At 41.0% G+C, this 17296-nt stretch overlaps 1 long non-coding RNA gene across 1 annotated transcript; it reads right to left on the bottom strand.

Annotated features, from left to right (window-relative positions):
• Positions 1 to 1683: 1683 nt before the first annotated feature.
• Positions 1684 to 7625, bottom strand: LOC140484529 (uncharacterized). Its single transcript, XR_011962227.1, has 3 exons — positions 7488 to 7625; positions 2704 to 2831; positions 1684 to 2396 (listed from the first exon to the last, which is right to left on the bottom strand). It is a non-coding gene; the product is annotated as an uncharacterized lncRNA (long non-coding RNA).
• Positions 7626 to 17296: the final 9671 nt, after the last annotated feature.

Raw genomic sequence — 17296 nt, 5'->3', positions numbered from 1 at the left:
GACTGGGAACAATACATGAGCCATTCAGTTATTATTGAAAATAATTTATTTTTGATGAAAAATGCAGACAATACAATTCACAAGTTATTGTGTTTGTTGAACTAAACAAGAGATGTAGGTAACTTCATTTCTCGCAAAAAAAATACAGTAATGCATTTCATTCAATTCAATTAATTGTAGAAACATGTATTTTTAATTTATGCAATTTTATCCTGATCAATGTTCAAACATTAGTATCTGAATTAGGAAGAAAATTATAGGTAAAGGAAGTGAATATCTGAGTGACCACAAGATACAGTCAATGACCTTTGATAGAAAAAGGAATTTGCATGATTTTGTGATTATTGAACATTAATAAGTAATGTTGTAATAAAAATGAAAACAAAATCAACAGTTCCAAAGCAGCTGTTTGTTGTAACAAATTGAACATAAAAACACTTCTGCAGGGCACATGATCTGAAAAAGCAAAAAATCTCTTGACGTGATATATCAGCTAAAAGATACTTTCTTTTTTTTTAAAAAAAGGGGTACAACTTTCAAGAATTCAAAAGTTATTGTGTTTGTTGAACTGAACAAGAGATGTAGGTAACTTCATTTCTCACAAAACAAAGTGGAATGGGAACTTTAATTTTTTTTTTAGCAAGAAACACAATGTAGCTTTTAGTGTAATCATTTAAATTAAAATGCATGTTCGTATGGAATTGAAATATAATCAAAGCAAATGAAACAGTATTAAAATAAACATCAACACGAATTCCATTATTGAACTAAAAATCAACTAGCATTGCACTATTACAATAAAAATCAGCATTTGCTATGATTGCAAAACTGTACAGTGCAATGTGTTTACACAAGTTAATGTATGGAAACATGATACTACACTTTGGGATGAATGTACTGGATTGAACTATTATTAAATATTGGATATAAGCAACAATTAGTCTGAAAAACAGTTAATGTCAAACATTAAATTGGTGAGAAATCTGATTTTACTGTGCAACTGTGTAAAGTGTAGACATGAACAGTAATTATTAGGGTAGAATAGCAATCTGACATGACTTAACTGATAAGGTTTCATATTAATTCCATGATTACTTTGTGTTTTCACATCAAGAAGAGATAACATATTTACTATGAATGCTTGGTTGTTTCATTGGTTGGTTTGTGGATGTTTTAACCTGGATAGAATGACTACATTTTTCATTGTAAGAAATAACATATTAAACTAAAATGGGAATCTCACGATGCTTGTCACAAAGATTTAACTGAATTACCGTCTGGTTAATGGAGTGACAATGAATTTACAATTAATTTTAGTACTCTGGCAAATTAAATGATTCGATATTTTAAAATTATTTTGCTCTAATGTTGATTAGACTTTTTATTGAGATCAGAGACTTGAAGATTAAATTGCTTTTTTGGTAGATTGACAAAAATCATATTAGACATTCAGTGATTATTAATTATCATTGTTTTGTCATTCATAATTCTCAGTTATTCAATAATTTCTTGCTTTACATTTCTTCCCAAAAAGAAAAATAATTTCATGGAATTTTTCATATCATCAATATTTACAAATTTGAGTCAGAGTTGGGAAGAGAATAAATAGATAAGGAATGTGGGTATCACAGCAAAAAATAGGCAACAGTATTTGTCGCACAATTCTTTTCAAAATTTCTCTGAAAAAATGTATAATCGGTTATGCGCAAATGCTTGCAGCTACAAATACAGTGAGCCATAATTACACTTTTGCTGTGATGAATAGTCGAGAAACCTATCACAAACCTGAGTAATATTCAGGAATTTCTTCATCTCAATAAATGTCAGTATTAGCTTGCTCATCTATTAATGATGAAGGGTGATTATTGGTCAGAGAAAGATGTGTGTAAATTATAAGAAGGTGCCTATTGCATATCTTTGGATGGGGTGTTATGGTGATGTTTGTTGTGGTTATTCATCCTGGGAAAAATAAGATTATTATAAAGAGATATTCAGTGAACAGTGATTAGGTGACCTTGAAGACCATCGTTTGGTTTTAGGTGCAGTGATTAAGAGTAATTTGATTTCAGTAGCATTGGTCTATTTTGCATGATTTGGCAAATGATTAATAATCTTGTGACAAAATTTTGAGGATGATCATGAGCTGTATTCGATCCATCCAGTGGGTTGGTACAAACATCCTTCACTGTTTTCCTTCCCATGAGAGGCGTGCTATGCTCAGGAACTGGCTGGAAGCCAAGATGCCAGAAAATCTGGTTCAACCTCTCCAATACACAACTCTCAGGCTGGTTGTCACTGGATCCCCGGAACTTTTGTGACCTCTTTTCTGGAGCTGAATGATGCTGGCTCTGTTTGATTTCATTTGAGCAGGTTTCTTTTCGATCAGATTTCTGTGGCTGTCGGTGAATTTCAAACATTCAATTTCGGGCCACAGGTCACTTGACCTCAGTCAATAATTAAAATCGAGTTCAATTATTGTGACAGCGATGTGATAATTAACGGTGGCGTTTTAACAAATGAAATGATTAAACATTTTCCAGCAGTTTACACAGACATTAATTAGATATTCATTAAGATATGTAAACTGAGAAGTATTATCTAGTTGCAGGATTACTGAATTGTAAGAAAGATTTAGTTTCTGTGTTTTCTAGAAGGAATTGTTTAATCATTCAAACAGGTCAGCTCTTCCTGAATTCTACGTACCTTCCATTGGTTTATTTGTAGCGAACACTCATCTAGGACTCATTTGATTTGTCTTTTAAACTGTGTTTCAAGATTTCAACGGGACATTGACATTGATCTGAGCTGAGAAGTAGGAGATTGAGTTCAACCTGGAAAAGTGTGAAGAGATTCATTTTAGAATTTTGAATTTGAATGCAGACTATTGAGTGAAATGTAGGATTTTTGGCAGTGTGGAGGAACAGAGGGATCTTGGAGTCCATGTCCATAGATCCCTCATAGAGGAGGTTTACCAGGATCCTGCCTGAAGTAGAGGGCACGTCTTCTGATGAAAGGTTGAAGGAGGTAGGGCTTTTCTCATTGGAGCAAAGAAGGATGAGAGGCAACTTGACAGACAGGCTTAGATAGAGCGATGAGAGGCTTAGATCGAGTGAACAACCAGAGACTCTTTTTCCCAGGTGGAAATGACTATCATAAGAGGGCATAATTTCAAGGTGAATGGAGCCATGCTGAGTGGAGATGTCAGAGGTAGGTTCCTATTACAGAGTGATGAGTGTGCGGAATGTACTCCCAGCAGTCGTAGTAGAGTCAGATACAGTAAGTGTATCTAAGTAACTCATGGCTACGTAAATGAATGATAGCAAAATGAAGGGAATATAGGTTAGTTTGATCTTAGAAGAGGATAAAAGGTTAGCACATGGACCAAATGTCCTGTACTGTGTTGTACTGTTCGATGTTCTATGTACTGAACTGAACAGTTATTACATATTAGCAACAAATAGATTTTCAAAGCTCTATTAGCGAACATTAGAATAATGATAAATCTCACCTTGCTATTTGACTGAGCTATGTGTGGACATAAACAGGAATTATTGCAGGGCAAAGTAATTAAGGTTTTCAAAATTAATAAATTTGAAGTTACCGAGGTCATTCAAATGGCGGCCTTTGTGGGGAGCCGCAGAAAATGGGGGAGATACTAAATGAGTATTTTGCATCAGTATTTAATGTGGAAAAGGATATGGAAGGGATATAGACTGTCGGAAAATAGATGGTGATATCTTGCACAATGTCCAGATTACAGAGAAGGAAACCCTGGATGTCTTGAAATGGGTAAAGGTGGATAAATCCCCAGGACCTGATCAGGTATACCCGAGAACTCTGCGGGAAACTAGAGAAGTGATTGTTGGGCCTCTTGCTGAGATATTTGTATCATCGATAGTCACAGGTGAGGCGCCGGAAGACTGGACTTTGGCTAACGTGGTGCCAACGTTAGGGCAAGAAGGGCAGTAAGGACAAGCCAGGGAACAATAGACCAGTGAGCCTGACCTCGGTGGTGGGCAAGTTGTTGGAGCAAATCCTGAAAGACCGGACGTACATGTATTTGGAAAGCCAAGCACTGATTATGGATAGTCATCATGGCTTTGTGCGTGGGAAATCATATCTCACAAACTTGCTTGAGTTTTTTGAGGAAGTAACAAAGAGGTTTGATTTTGGCAGAGCAGTAGATGCGATTTTTATGGACTTCAGTAAGGCGTTCTTCCCATGGGAGACTGATTAGTAAGGTTAGATCTCACGGAATATGGGGAGAACTAGCCATTTGGATACAGAACTGGCTCAAACGTAGTAGACAGAGGGTGGTGGTGGAGGGTTGTTTTTCAGACTGGATGTCTGTGACCAGTGGAGTGCCACAAGGATCGGTGATGGTTCCGCTACATTTTGACATTTATATTAATGACTTGGATGCGAGCATAAGAGGTATAGTTAGTAAGTTTGCAGATGACACCAAAATTGGAGGTGCACTGGAGAGCCAAGAGGGCTACCTCACATTACAACAGGATCTGGACCAGATGGACCAATGGGCTGAGAAGTAGCAGATGGAGTTTAATTCAGTTAAATGCGAGGTGCTGCATTTTGGGAAAACAAATCTTAGCAGGACTTATACACTTAGTGGTAAGGTCCTTGGGAGTGTTGCTGAACAAAGAGACCTTGGAATGCAGGTTCATAGCTCCTTGAAAGTGAAGTCGCAGGTAGATAGGATAGTGAAGGCGGCGTTTGGTATGCTTTCCTTTATTGGTCAGAGTATTGAGTACAGAAGTCAGAAGGTCATGTTTTGGGCTGGACAGGACAGTGGTTAGGCCACTGTTGGAATATTTCGTGCAATTCTGGCCTCCTACCTACCGGTAAGTAGTTGTGAAACTTGAAAGGGTTCAGAAAAGACTTACAAGGATGTTGCCAGGGTTGGAGGATTTGAACTACAGGGAGAGGCTGAACAGTCTGGGGCTGTTTTCCCTGGAGCATTGGAGGCTGAGGCGTGACCATATAGAGATTTACAAAATTTTGAGGGGCATGGATAGGGTAAATAGGCAAAGTCTTTTCTCTGGGGTCGGGGAGTCTAGAACTAAAGATGGTAGGTTTAGGTTGAGATGGGAATATATAAAAGAGACCTACAGGGCAACTTTTTCACACAGAGGGTCGTAAGTGTATAGAATGAGCTGCCAGAGGAAGTGGTGAAGGCTGGTACAATTGCAACATTTAAGAGGCATTTGGATTGGTATATGAATAGGAAGAGTTTGGAGGAATATGGTGGGATTAGATTGTGTTGGGAAATGTGGTCGGCATGGATGGGTTGGAGTGAAGGGTCTGTTTCCATGTTGTATGCCTCTATGACTCGATGACTCTTAATGAGAAAAAAAGTCAGATTTTTACAACGAGTGTTGTATCAGAAATCATTGATTCTTTTGTATGTGTGATGATCTGAAAGAAAATGGATTTTTATATTACTGTATTAGTACAAGGGAACACTAGATTATTTTCAAATTTGAAATTCACTGTAATTGTTAGCCAGAATAAGTTAAAGCTTTGTGTAATTATTGTAATGCTGATGACTTAATAATTGTTGTTAGAATTCTGAAAAAAGAAAATGTTATACTATTTGTCCTAAGAGTCAATAAATTAAATTGATATATGAACCACAATATGCCTGTTAGCAAAACTAATTTAAATTATTATGCAATTATTGTCAAGGCAATGACTTGATAATTAGTGCTAGTATCTAAACAAATAAATTGATTCAATATTTTGAAAGCATTTTGCTCTGAAATTGATTGGATATTTATTAAGATCGGAAAACGGAGGGAATAAAATGCAATAGCTCGCTTGATTGGATTGAAGAAGAAAATGAGACAGTCCATGTCAGTGTCGGTTACCAGAGCACAGTCCTTTTGGAGACAGGTCCCACCTGCAGATAGAGCTGAGCGATGCAGCAACCAACAGATCAGACCTAAACTCGACATTCATTCCACATCCAGTCGAGAATGGTGGTGGACAATTGAACAACTCACTGGAAAAGGAGGTTCTACAAATATTCCCATCATCGATGATGGAAGAGCTGAACACAACAGTGCAAAAGATAAGGCTGAAGCATTCTGGGAGCTAAATATCCAAGAATGCACATCCAAATGAAAAGGCAGGCAGGTGGGCAGAGAGGCTGGGGTTAGTGAACAGTAAGAAATGGAATCAAGTCAAGAGCAATAAATGACATCGGCTCAGATGATGGAGAATCTGTGTGGGTGGAGATGAGGAACCGCAAAGGTTAAAAAAAAAACATAATGGGAGTTATCTGTAGAGCTCCAAACAATAGTCAGGATTTGGGCATAAGTTACATGAGGAGATAGGAAAAGCATGTAAGGAAGGTAAGGTTACAGTGATCGGGGGGATTTCAATATGCAGGGGGACTGGGAAAATCAGGATGATAGTGGATTGCAAGAAAATGAATTTGTGGAATCTCTGCAACATGGCTTTTTGAAGAAGGTTGCAGTGGAGCCCACCTGGGAACAGGCAATTCTGGATTTAGTGTTGTGCAATGAGGCAGACTTGATAAGGGAGGTTAACGTGAATGAACCCTGAGGAGGCAAGGACCATAATATGATAGAATTTACGCGGCAGTTTGAGAGGGAGAAGATGGAATCAGATGTAACTGTATTCCAGCTGAATAAAGGCAGCTACAGAGACATGAGGGAGAAGCTGGAGAGAATTGACTGAGAGAGGAGTCAAGCAGGAAAGAGAGTGGAACAGTGATGGCTAGGGTTTCTGGGAGTGTCCGGGTGACACAGTAAAAATTCATCCCGAGGAAAAAGCAGCATGGATCAGGGAGGGTGAGGCAACCATGGCTGACTCGGGAAGTCAGGGAAAGCATACAAGCAACATATCACATGGCAAAGGGCAGTGGGATGTCAGTGAAATGGGAAGCCAAAAAAGAACAATGGAGAACAATGAAGAAAAAACATAAGGAGAAAGAAGATTAAGCATGAGAGAAAGCGAGTTTGTAATATTAAAAACATGATTGCCGGAGTTTCTTTAGTTACATAAAGTTCAAAAGAGAGTCGAAAATGGACATTGTGCTGCTGGAAATTGAGGCTGGAAGAATAGTAATGGGGAACAAAGAAATGGATAAGGAACTGAATATAGTACTTTGCATCAGTCTTCATGGTGGAAGACACAAATAATATCCCAAAACTTCAAGGGACAGTCGGGGTGGTGTGGGTGGCGGTGGAACAGAGATGAGTGTGGAATACAAATCACGAACAGATCAGGCTTGGTCTTATTGAATGGTGGAGCAGGCTCGAGGGGTCTAATGGTCACCTTCTTCTTCTTTCTCACATGATCCCAGGACTGAGAGCTTTGTTTAAAATTCATTCACTAGATGTAGGTGCCACTGGCTAGGGCAAAATGTATTACCCAGAGAGCATTTAAGAGTCACCAAAGAGAAAATGCTAAAAAATTGAAAAATTTGAAAATAGATCTATTACCTGGACAGATGGACCACGCCCCAGAAGGTGATAGCTGAAGGGATAGTGGAGGCTTTAATTGTGAGCTTTCCGGTATCACTGGAGTCAGGGATTGTCCCAGGGACAGGAACATTGCTAATATAACCCCCAACCACATGAAGGGAGTAAGGAAAAAGAAGGGAAATAACTGGCTATTAATCCTGGCCTCAGTCATTGGTAAATTGTTGGTACTATTTTGTCAGTAATATTTAATGAACTGGTTATTTCAATTATAATGCAATCTGTACAAAAATACCAAATTTTTTTTGGCGACAACAAATTTTCAAACAACTTCTCTCAATCTATCTCTCCTTCCTTTTCATTAGACAACGTAGGGAGGCATGGAAACACTACAGTGATGTAAGCTATACGTAATACGGTGAGACAGGAAAGCTAGTATGGCTCATGTTGATTCTTGAAACCCACACAGTGAAGCAACACATTCACTGCAAAATAAACATTAGACAACATTTCAACCCCACTCATACCGGCATGACAGAAATAAAATGTGGGTTGGTTGGACAGGCTGGTTTTGTTTCAGTTGGAGTGAGGGGTGACATGACTGAAGTATATAAGATCCTGAATGGTTTGATAAGGTGGATGTGGAAAGGATATTTCCTCTTGTGGGTCATTCCTGAACTAGAGGTAACTGCTTTAAAATTGGCTTCACCCTTTCAGGACATAGATAATGAAATTTGTTTCCTCTCAGAAGGCTGTGCAACTTTGGAACTCTCTGCCCCAGAAGGTGGGTTCACTGAGTATTTTTAAGACACCGGTTGATAGATTCGTGTTAAGGGGCATTGGGGCAAGATGGAATAAAAATCACGAACAGATCAGGCTTGGTCTTCTTGAATGGTGGAGCAGGCTCGAGGGGCATAATGGTCACCTTCTGCTTCTTTCTCACATGATCCCAGACTGAGAGCTTTGTTTAAAATTCATTCACTGGATGTAGGCGCCACTGGCTATGGGCAACATTTATTACCCAGAGAGCAGTTAAGAGTCAACAATATTGCTGTGGGTCAGGAGTCACATGTAGGCCAGACCAGGTAAGGATGGCAGATTCCTTCCCTAAAGGACATCAGTGACACAGATGGGTTTTTCCTGACAATCAATAATAGTTTCATGGTCATCAACAGACCCATAATTTTAGATGATTATTAAATTCAAGGTCCACATTTGCTGTAATGCGATTTGAATCAGGGTCTCCAGAATATTCGCTGGGTCTCTGGATTAACAGTTCAGCAATGATAACACGAGGCTGTTACCGAGCTACAAAGGGACAGTTTTACGGGTGGAAACCAAATCCTTGATCAAACTGGATTAAATAAAGGAGTGCTGATAGAATGGAGGAGAGTTGAAGGGATTGGTGGAAGAGAATTACCAAGTTTAGGTTCAAAGCAGCTGAAACTAAAGCCACCAACAGGGAGGAGATGAAAACAAGAAACTCTCATGCAGCTGGAATTGGATAAGGGCAGCTACCTCAGGGAGGTGTGGAACTACACTGGGAGGACAGGGTGAAGGCATGGGTAGGTTTAAAAGCAGTGAATCAAATTTTGAAATCATATTTCTGAACATAATGTAGATGAGGTTAAAATGGAGGTAGATGTCTTACGTGACTTGCTTTAAGGACACAGACAGTAGAATCTGAGGTGATCATGAGTTTGGGGAGGTAGAATGTGGGAGACAAGCTGGGACTGTATTGGAGTAGTCACTGTGAGAGGGAACAAATGCTGGATGGAGGGTTCAGCAGCTGATGGACTGATGCTCAGGTGAGCCATCGGAAACTGAGCAAGTGACCACCATCTAATAGGACAGAGAAACTGATCCATCAGCCTGAAACTGAGTGACCACGTGGCTGTCAGTGACTCCAACACAAGTGAATGGAAACATTGCTCAGAGCCTGTTTCTGTAACATTCAACACAACCAGGAAATGGAAAGTGAATAATGAGCTGAAAACAAGGCGACTGCTCTGTCAGAGTCAAAATCATTCAACGTTCAGTTATTGAATATTACTGACTCTCAGAATATTCTAACCTGCAGAATCACAGTAAAAGGGGAAAGTAAACAACATTCTTGGCAAAGACAGAATGAACCAACTGCTTGTATAAAACTAGCTCAAAAAAAAGGTGCTGAATCCTCCACAAACTGACAAACACAGGTATATGACAAACACACCATCAGTTTGTAGATAGACAATGGAATTCTTCAGAAAAACACTTCCCTGCTTATGGTGTGTGGTAGAAATCATTCTCAGTGAGAACTGCCACTTATTTCCTTTGAAAAGAGTCTCTGTTTTCCTTCAGAAAAGCAGGTGTGTCCCGCACTTACAGACTGACTTACGGACAAAGGAAACCTGATCTGAGACTCGCAGGTTAATTAAGCTATTAGTGACAGTCCATTGCACACAACAGGAGTTTAGACCACAACAGATTCTAGGGAAACCAACAATGAAATGAAAAAGGTGAATTAGTCTTAATAGTTATGCAGCCTCTCTCGATCAAATAATTCTAGTCAACTTCCAAACATTTTAAAACTATTAATACCAATGCATACATATTTATTTCCTTTCCTAAGTTTCCTCCAAAAAAAATATCTGACTATTCTCTTCAAAATATATTTTAAATGGTCAATTCATAATCACAATTCATTTCCAATTATTCTTAGAGCAAAACAACTTGCAATCTAAAATAGTTTTCATGTCAATAATGACACTGGAAACTTTGTTATGTAGTTTAACCATATTTCCAAATATTGTTTTGGTTCATTCTTGCAGTGAAGCTAAAATTAAAGTCTATGCATTTTCTCTGATGTCCTTCCATTACTTTATTCCCTAATAACAATGCCCACGGTGTAATCAGTGACAAGCATTAAAATAAAGTTGAATTTTCAATGCAAGAACTGGTACAAATAATCACATATTATTCAGTTCATTTATTGCCGTTGATTATCAGAGTTATATTCATTGTATGATCACGTTAAATTCACTTGAATAATCACGGTACAATTCTCACCTCTATAGATATGTCAAAGTGAATGTCAAATTATTAATATTTCAAGTAAAACCAAATTCATATTTTGTTCTGTTTGAATCCAGGAATGACAGGATATGTTGAATTATTATGGGAAACAGGAACAAGTGAAGGTGGTGGTTCTCAGACGTGAGGCCTTAAAGCCAAAAGGCCAGATGGTAGTTACAGTGGGGGGAGGTACCGAGTGCCCCGCTCTCCTCAGAAGGTAGTGAGGATGGTGACACTGACTGGAACGGGTTAGATGACAAAGCACCCATGTATGGACAGAGGGACGGCAGTGGGTGGGATGACCCACCGCCCTATAAGGTCCAGAAGGCCCTGTCTATGGCTCCACTGTGCATCAAAGCTCAAACTTGGACAGACAGTAGGGGGCAACAAGGGGAACTGACAGAAACGAAACCTGAACCGTTTATCCAGCTGAACAACAGATGTTGGTGAATGAACACCAGCCTGATAGAGAAATAGTAATAATGGGCCTTATTGGGAGAATATGGATGAATTAGTAGAGGTACACAGTCTCACCGAAGATGATGTACGGACGCTCCGCGGGCCAAGATGCCCTGACGTGTACAGCAGAATCTGTCCCTGCAATGAGAGGGTGAGGGTGAGAGTCGGTTCCCCCAATGCACAGCCGATCAGTGGCTCCAGGCATTTACAGATATTACAGGGACACACTGGGGAGGGGACAGGCTGAATGGGCTAAAATAACATTGGTGACTCTGAGACAAAAGGGTAATATCGAGGATCATACAGAAAGGAAGCCTGATGTATGTAAGGACCACGGGGGATTACCAAACCCCAAACTGTGATGATGAAATAGGTCTGATGTATTTAAAAGATGACATGGGACCCTATTTAACTGTAATTATAAACATGGGACTCTCAGTGGGAGATAATTCTAACCACATTCTGAATTGGGCCATGAGAGCTGAGGCAAACAGAGAAACACAGGGGAATTGCTGCAGTACAGGGAGGGTAATCAGACCCACAATGTTACAAGGGAAGCAGGAAAGGGCACATAGACAAGGAATGTAGGCAGAGAGAGGGAGATAGGTGTTCATATTGTGAGTGGCCTGTGTTCACGTAGGTATATGCATAGGCCATGAATATTCATTGATGCGCTGTTAAGGGGCCAACACTTGCATGATTCTAACACCGGAGCATCTTTGTACTTTATGCCTCACCCTGTAGCTCAAATCCTCCAACCCTAACAACATCCTTGTAAGTCTTTTTTGAAACCTTTCAAGTTTCACAGCACCCTTCTGATAGGAGGCAGGTCGGAATTGCACACAATATTCCAAAAGTGGCCTAACGAATGTCCTGTACAGCAACATGACCTCCCACATCCTATACTCAATGCTCTAACCAATAAAAGAAAATACACTGAACACCTTCTTCATCATCCTATATGCCTGCAACTTGACTTGCAAGGACTATGAACCTGCAGTCCAAGCTCTCTTTGTTGCGCAAACGTCTTCAGGGCCTTGCCATTCAGTGTACAAGTCCTGCCCTGATTTGCTTTTCCAAAATGCAGCACATCACATTTACCTAAATTAAACCCCATCTGATCAATATCTTATTGTAATCTGAGGTAACCTTCTTCATTATCCACACCCCACCAATTTTGTATGACCTGTAAACTCATTTACGATACCAAATTATTTAAATGAAAAACGAAAAAAATCCAGAAATAAACATCCATTTCTCTGAGTTTGAATGTGCTCTGTGTAAATCCTGCCCAATGACTCTGTACCAGAGAAAGGCTGCACATGCGCCTGGCTGCACCTTGCCCCCTACAAAGCTGGTGGCTCCACATGTGTCCAGAGAATTCTTGCCCCGAATAAAGATGGCGGCGCGCACTCATGCCTGCAGCCACACTGAGGCAATTCCCCGTTTACTGAAAACATGAGACGGGGACGTTCAAATTTGTGTTTTCCGACGTGCACATTTTGTTTGTAAAACCTCTCCGCTCATACAGAATCGCTCTCACCTCCTGCTGTTCCACAGACAGCCTTGATGATTTTTGTGGGTACCTATTCTCTGCCTGGTTTCTCATTTGTCCTTAGTGTATTTGTACAATCACTCTGGATTCTCCTTAAGCCTATTTCCTAAAGCTATCTCATGTCCCCTTTTTGCCCTCCTGGTTTACCTCGATTATACTCCTACTGCCCCTATACTCCTCTAGGGATTCACACAAACACAGCTCTCTGTACCTGCCATATACCTCCTTCATTTTCTTGACCAGGCCCACAATATCTTTCGTCAGGCAGCATTCTTTACACCTACCAGCCTTGGCTTTAACAGGAACATACTGTCTGTGTACTCTCATTGTCGCAGGCCTATGGAGGCAATGGCAGATGAGGAGACAGAAGCAATCATTCTCAGTAAAGAGGTAATGTTGGGAAAGATAACAGCCTAAAGGTAGATGGGTATCCAGGCTCTGATGGAATGCATCCCAGGGACTAAAAGAGATGGTGGGGGGTTGGGGGGAAGGGGGGGTGGGGAGTAACAAATACACCTCGTGATAATTCACTAGATGGTGGGGGTGGGGGTGGGGGTGGGGGGAGAAGGTGGGGTGGGGAGTAACAAATACACCTCGTGATAATTCACTAACATTTATTGGATTCTGTGATGGTTTTGACAGACTGGAAGCTGCAAATGTGGTGCCACTATTTTTCAAAAAGGACCCGTTAACTTAACTTCTGTAGTGGGGAAAATGCTTGAATCTCTCAAGGAAGTAGTGGTGAGATATCTGGGTAGACATTGTCTCATTGAGCAGGCACAGCATGGATTCATGAAAGGCAGGTCACGTTTAACGCATTTACTGGAATTATTTGAGGATACGACGAGTACGTTGGACAAGGCGGACTCGGTGGATGTGGTGTACATGGATTTCCAGAAGGTATTCGACAAGTTGCCACACAAAAGGCTGCTGAATAAGGTAAAAATGCATGGCATTGTGGGTAATGTATTATCATTGATACTGGATCGGTTAACCAACAAAAAATAAAGAATGGGAATAAACGGGTGTTTGGATTAATGTTGGCACGACAACTGTTTGCAATTTACACAAATGTTTCGGAGTTGAGGACCAAGTGTACGTTGTCAGAGTTCATATTTGATACAAAGATGAGGTCGAGCAATGTCTGCAGAGGCCACTGTCAGTCTGCACAGGGATACAGATAGGTTAAGTGAGTGGGTAAGGATCTGGCAGATGGAGTTCAATGTTGGGATATGTGAGGTCATCCATTTTGGTCGGACTAACAGCAAACTGATGATGAAATGGTGAAAACGTGCAGCATGCTGCTGTGCAGAGAGAGCTGGGTGTCCTTGTGCATGAATCACAGGAAGTTGGTTTGCAGGTGCAGCAGGTAATTATGGCAGTGAAGGGAATATTGTCCTTCATTGCTAGAGGGATGGTTATGCTGCAACTCTACAGGGGAGGCCACACCTGGAGTACTGTGTACAGGTTTGGTCTCCTTATTTCAGAAAGGATGTACTGACACTGGAGGGAGTACAGAGGAGGTTCACTAGTTTGAGTTGGGAGTTGAGGGTTGGTGTATGTGGAGAGATTGAGAAAACTGGTTCTATAATCATTGTAATTTAGAAGAATGGGAGGTTGGATAGGAAACAATAAAATTATGAAGGGAGTAGATAAGACAGAAGCAGGGAGGCTATTTCCACTGGGGGCGGTTCAAACTACAGAGTATTACCTCAAAATAGGGGGGAGCAGATTTATTCTGAGTTCAGGAGGAGCTTCTTCAGCTAAAGGGTTGTGCATCTGTGGAATTCCCTGCCGAGTGCAGCATTTGACGTTATCAACTTGAATGCCTTTAAGGCAAAATGTAGATTTGTGAACAGGAAAATAATTAAGGGTAGTGGTGAGAGAGCAGGAATGTGGAGCTGAGGCCATGAAAAGATCAGCCCTGATCTTATTGAATGGTAGAGCAGGCTTGAGGGTCCAGATGGAAGTTCTTGCCTTGTGCCATCAAAATTGGCCTTTGTCCAATTCAGAACCTTAACGTTTATATCTGGTATATTGTTTTCTGTAACTATTTTAAAACTAGTAGAATTATTAGAGACTCCCAACAGTGTGGAAGTAGGTCATTCAGCCCATCACATTGATACTGACCTGGAGAGCCTCCTAACCTCCCCCTGTTACATTGCATTTCCAAGGGCCAGCCAACCTGCACATCCCTGAACACTGTGGGCAATTCAGCCTGGATAATCCACCCAACCTACACATCCCTGAACACTGTGGGCAATTCAACCTGGATAATCCACCCAACCTGCACATCTTTGGACCGTGGGAGGGAACCAGTGCACCCGGACGAAATCCTTGCAGAAAATCCCAATAAGGTGATCATCCCTTTCTTACTTTCTAGTTCCACCTAAAAAACTTCACTGGGCGTACTCCCAGGAATATCTTCCCTAAGCAAAAACATAATGCTATCCCGAATCAAAAATGCCACTCCCCTCCTCTCTTGTCCCCCTTTCTATTCTTCCTATAGCATCTATACCCTGGAACATTAAGCTGCCAGTCCAATCCATCCCTGAGTGATGCCTCTGTAATTGCTATAATATCCCAGTGCCATGTTCAAAACCACACCCTGAGCTCATCTGCCTTCCCTGTCAGGCCTCTTCTATTGAAGTAAATGCAGTGCAACTGCTCAGTCCGACTTCATTCTGTGCCTTGCCCTTGCCTGCCTTGATTATTTGACTTCTGAACTGTACCAGCCTCAGACATACCTCTATTCTCACTATCTTCTTGGGTTTACACCCACTCCCTCACTGGTTTAATGCCTCCCGAGTATCACCAGCCAGTCTCCCTGCCTAGATATTAGACACCTTCCAATTCAGGTACCATCCATCCTTCTTATGCAGGTCAACTCTACTTCAGAGGAGATCACAATGATCCAAAAAACGTGAATCCGTTTCCCCTGCACCAGCTCCTTAGCCAATCATTGAGCACCTCCTCCTCCTCTGTAATATGGACATTTTTCAAGATGTCACCATTTATTTCCCCACATTCTATATCTCCCATGTACTTCTTCACAGTAAACACTAATGCAAAATACTTGTTTCCTATCTCGCCCATCGCCTGCAGCTCCACACAATGGCTGCCTTGCTGATCTTTGAGGGTCCCTATTTTCTTCCTAGTTAGCCTTTTGTTCCTCATGTATTTAGAAAAACCCTTTGGATTATCCTTAACCCTATTTGCCAAAGCTATCTCATGCCCCTTTTTTGCCTCCTGATTTCCCTCTTAATTATACTCCTACTGCCTTTATACTCAAAAATGTTTTGGATTGGAATAAATGAAAAATATAACATCCTGACAAAACAAACGAGGGTAGGACTTACACTCAATAAAAGTAGGGCCTTGAGTAGTGATATGGGAACAAAGAGACCGAGGGCTTCACGGCTTTGAAGTGTGTGTTACATGTAGACAGGGTGGTTAAGAAGGTGCTTAGCAAACTTACCTTCATCGTTCAGACCTTTGAGTCCAGGAGTTGGGACTATATGTTGAGGATGTACAGGACGTTGGGCAGGCCACTTCTGGAATACTCTGTTCAGTTCTGGTTGTGCTGTTATAGGAAGGATGTTATTAAATTGGAGCAGGTTCAGAAGAGATTTACCAGGATGTTTCCATGAATGGAGGGATTGTGTTCTAAGGAGAGGCTGGATAGGCTGGGAATTTTTTTCACTGGCGTGCACGAGGTTGAGGGGTGACCTTATTAGAGGTTTACAAAATCAGAAAGAGTGTAGATAAGGTGAATAGCTGGGGGAAGAGTGAGATTCAAAACTCGGGTGCATTCATTTTGAGAAGAAATTAGAAAGATTTGAGAAAAGACATTAGGGTTTTAAAAAAAAATTATACGTGTGAAATGAACTTCCAGAGGAAGTGGTAGCTGTGAATACAATTACAATATTTAAAAGACCTTCAGATAAGTACATAAACAGGAAATATTTGGATGGATGTGGACCAAGCGGAGGCAGGTACAATCAGTTCAATTTGGAATTATGGTCGGCATGGACTGGTTGGACCACAGGGCCTGTTTCCTTGCTGTATAACATTAGGACTCTAATCCTCACTAACTCTAAATTCCTCCATCCTCAACTCTCCCGATCACTGTCACTTCATCCAGCCTCACAACTCTTCCTTATTTATATAATTCCTCACCAGCCACAGAATGCTCCCTATCTCATGTCCTCCAGTTTCTCAAATCTCTGCGATATGTGCCTTTCTTTCGTTCCAGCCTTGAGGATGCCCTCATTCACTCCGATTGGTTGGAGGACAAACTGGTCCAACCTGGTCCTCCAGTACTGCCCTCTGCCCCCTATTGGCCTGCGCTTACATCAATCATCGGGGCCCATTGTGAGGTGAGTGGTGGGATCCTCCCTCTCTCTGCCCTGGGATGAGCTTCAACATTCACAGTCAATGGGGCAGTATCACAGAGCATCGGGGCTGGGGCTATTCAGCCCATTTGGGATGTACCCTCTCCCTCTGGAGATGCTGCAAATCTGTCCCAATTCCCTTCCTATTTGCCCATAGCCCCCCAAATCTTCCCTTAAAAAGTAAAATTCTAAATATGTTTATGAATAACTGCTGAGTCTGTGTCCAGCATATTCACATTATTTGCCAATTACCTGAAAATAACTACTAAAATTGTGACATTGTTAACAATTCCCCTCTCTCTGCAGATTAGATATCCTAGAAACAAATTTGCACCTGGTCAAAATCACTGCTTAACCTTCTCAGC

The sequence above is a fragment of the Chiloscyllium punctatum genome, chromosome 13 (assembly GCF_047496795.1).
Source record: "Chiloscyllium punctatum isolate Juve2018m chromosome 13, sChiPun1.3, whole genome shotgun sequence".
In the NCBI taxonomy this organism is placed as follows: Eukaryota; Metazoa; Chordata; class Chondrichthyes; order Orectolobiformes; family Hemiscylliidae; genus Chiloscyllium; species Chiloscyllium punctatum.
Note: the sequence above shows the minus strand (reverse complement) of the source record. Positions and strands in the feature narration are given on the sequence as shown.